At 29.5% G+C, this 3,190-nt stretch overlaps 1 protein-coding gene across 1 annotated transcript in view; it reads left to right on the forward strand.

Annotated features, from left to right (window-relative positions):
• Positions 1-1,359: 1,359 nt before the first annotated feature.
• LOC108754903 (allatostatin C-like) overlaps positions 1,360-3,190 on the forward strand; it is a 22,003-nt gene continuing 20,172 nt past the window's right edge. Inside the window, exon 1 of the mRNA XM_018497563.1 lies at positions 1,360-1,479. The gene's annotated coding sequence lies outside the window, so the exon portion shown is untranslated. The remainder of the gene's footprint in view (positions 1,480-3,190) is intronic.

Below are 3,190 nucleotides of genomic sequence, written 5' to 3' on the forward strand. Positions count from 1 at the left end.
TAAAAATTTGATAAAAATTCACATCCAATGTGTTATATATGTCGTATCATATATAATAATATATTGATTACGCAAGGGAGAGAATTAAATAGAATTTTAAGTAAAGAACAGAGGAAAAAATAAAGTATATATATATATATACAGCATTTATTTTTCAGACTTTTGAAAAAGGTGAGCGCGGAGAGTTTCACACGCGGCATAGGAGAAGGAAAAGTTTCAAGCGGAAATTGTTCGTTGTGAAACCACGATGTTAAAAATTGGAATCACTCTTTTTTTCTCGCTCGTTGAGAACTCGTCATAGGATAAATCGGGAAAGCTGCAATCAAAAGGGCACTCGATGCTCCCGGGACACCTCATACGAAGGACATGGTGTCATGCGAGTAATCAAGTTTTTTCAAACAAAAAGAGAAAGAGGAATAGAGGGACGAAGAAAGAAAGAAAGGGAGAAAGAGAGGAAGAGAAAAGAAAACGACATAATAATTCATGATGATTCTCAAGAGAATGACACGCACGGATTAACACGTTTTCAACATGTCATGAAATTCATAAATTTAGTGATGGGCGATGTCTAAATCGATTTTTTGCAAAAATAGTAATTAGAAATCGCTTCTTTTATTGAAAGAGAAAGGATCTCTTACAAAAAGATTGTGTCTTTTTCAATAAAAGTAACATTAGTATTTTGTTCTTTCTTTGACAAAAGAGAGAAAAACCTCTCTTTTACAGTATCGATGTAAATGGCTTTTTCTTCTTCTTCTTCGTTTTCCCTAATAAATTTTCGATCCACAAAGACAAAGGTAGTACCATGAATTTTCAAAGATCAGAAGATCCAGTGCAAGCTTCTGCGAGGCAATTAGAGGCTTCATTTCTTCATATTATTTTGATATTATAATAATAAAGTCTTACGATCAAAACAGTAGCTTAGTATACAAAATCCGAGCTCGAGGTGTTCAGCACAGATCAACGCCAGATCCAATTGAACGTCCTAAAAAATAAATGTCCTCAGACGAAAGACTGACTTCAAAACTAATACAGTTCAAATAATCAAATTACGTTCTTTAACAAAAACAATCAGACATTTCATCACTTTGAAGTTACTCCTAGCAACTAAACTAGTTAGTACCAGAAAAAGGAGAAAAGCAATTTAAATTAATCAAAGAAATAATCAATTTAAAGTGACGAACCAAAACAGAGAGATCAACGAGATATCGAGATGGTATTACCGGGGTAACGAAAGCGAGGTGGTGAGAGAGTGCGCGGGAAGGGTGGGTTTTCGTTACCACCGCCACCACCGTCCACCAACGGCACCAGCACGGTATAAAGTGGTCGCGTGCTCCAAGCGCGGTCACTCTGTCGCGGAGACATCGAAGAGACGTTATCCGAAGAGAAAAAAAGAGAAGGAAAGAGATCTTTACTCAAAGTGCCATTCTTCTGGAACGAGGGTCGGAGACCAAGCGATACACCAGCCTGCTGGCCCACAAGGTATAAACTTCCGTTTCCGAATTTCTGTGTGATTTTCTAGCCCTTTCTGTCCCGCTAAAGGTCTCTTCGCGGAAGAAGATAATTGCATCGATTATATGGATATAAATCTCTATATATTGACGTAAATTAAATTTAAAAAATATAGGAAAAATTAAAAAGTTATGAAAAAAAAGTTTATAAAAATAAATTTACAAACAAATATTATTCTATTGATTTATTGCTAAGAAAAGATTACTTAATTGATTTTTTTCTTCTTAAGTGTAACAATTTAATAAAGAATTTGTTTTTTAATCATTTTTATGATAATATATTAAAATATATTTATTTTATAAATTTTAGAAAAACTTTATTTATGTACTCAAAATAAGAACTTTTTTTTTTCAAAAAATTGAAGGAGCGACTTTATATAATAAGCAAAGCAAATTAATTTTAATTTAATAATCTTGATTGAAGCATTAAACTTATTAGGATTAAAAATAAATTTTAAATAAATTTGATGAACTTATGATTTGCGGATATATGAATTCTTATGTACAGTCCATACTTTTCTGTGTGTAGAAATCGTAAGATGCAGATGCTCACGCGTGGTGGTCAATAAAACGAGACTTTCGTGATTGGACCTTGAATCGAAAAAAAAGTTTTGCTCGGAAAAAAAAGTTTGCTAAAGTACTTAAAAATTCAATCAAATACAGATTTAAAAATAACCTTATAATAAACTTCAAAATAATTATGTAAGACATTTGGGCATGATAAGTGTAAGAAGTTTTGACATTTTAATAATCAGCTTGAACGTCCTATCATTGAAAAAAGAATTATGATATTATCTACTAAATGTTGAATGAAGTAAATAGTATTGAATAAATGAAATTTTAATTAAATGTTCAATTAATTAGATTCCGAAACTTTTGCTAAAACTGAACATTCGGCTACATGTTAATTTCAATCGAAACCGAAACCAAGATTAAAAAATAAGAATTCTATAAAGGCTGTATGTATAGGCATGTCCATACGATAATTTTTCTTCATAAATATCATAATTTATTGAAACAATAATTAAATTTCGGTCAAAATCGAAAACCGAAATTTCAGTTGTATGTCAAAGAATATAAGTACTTCTTCATCATAAACATCATAATTTAATGTGTAATTATTATTGAAATAATAATTACACATTAAAATTAATATTTATTAAAAAGAGCTATATGGTTTTAGTCGAAACTGACACATAATGAGTGTTCGTCTTCAGTTTCAATAAAAATTTCGATCGGACTCTACGATTAATACATCCAGAAATAATTTTATTCTTTCAAATATATATATTTAGTGATTATTATCAAATATAATAATGTATATAACCAATCTTTTGGTAACAATTGCTGAATATTTAGAAAAAATTTAGAAAAATGAAAATTTAGGAAGTAAGACTTAAATTCGCGTGCTCATATAATCTTTGTTATATAATATATAACAATAATATATAACAATAATATTAAATACATGTAATGCGGGTTTTTGACAATTATTTTTATTTTTAATTTTTACATTATAAATTGTACACTAAGGATAACTCAATGTAAAGGGTCGAAACGTACTTTTATACTTAATAATTTTTATTTGGCATATTAAATAATATTATAAGCAATAATAACTAGTTTGGTTCACTAGTCCTTTATTACCTAGAATTAGATTAAAAAATAAGAATATTTTTGAT

The sequence above is a fragment of the Trachymyrmex septentrionalis genome, unplaced genomic scaffold, assembly GCF_001594115.1.
Source record: "Trachymyrmex septentrionalis isolate Tsep2-gDNA-1 unplaced genomic scaffold, Tsep1.0 scaffold82, whole genome shotgun sequence".
Taxonomy (NCBI): domain Eukaryota; kingdom Metazoa; phylum Arthropoda; class Insecta; order Hymenoptera; family Formicidae; genus Trachymyrmex; species Trachymyrmex septentrionalis.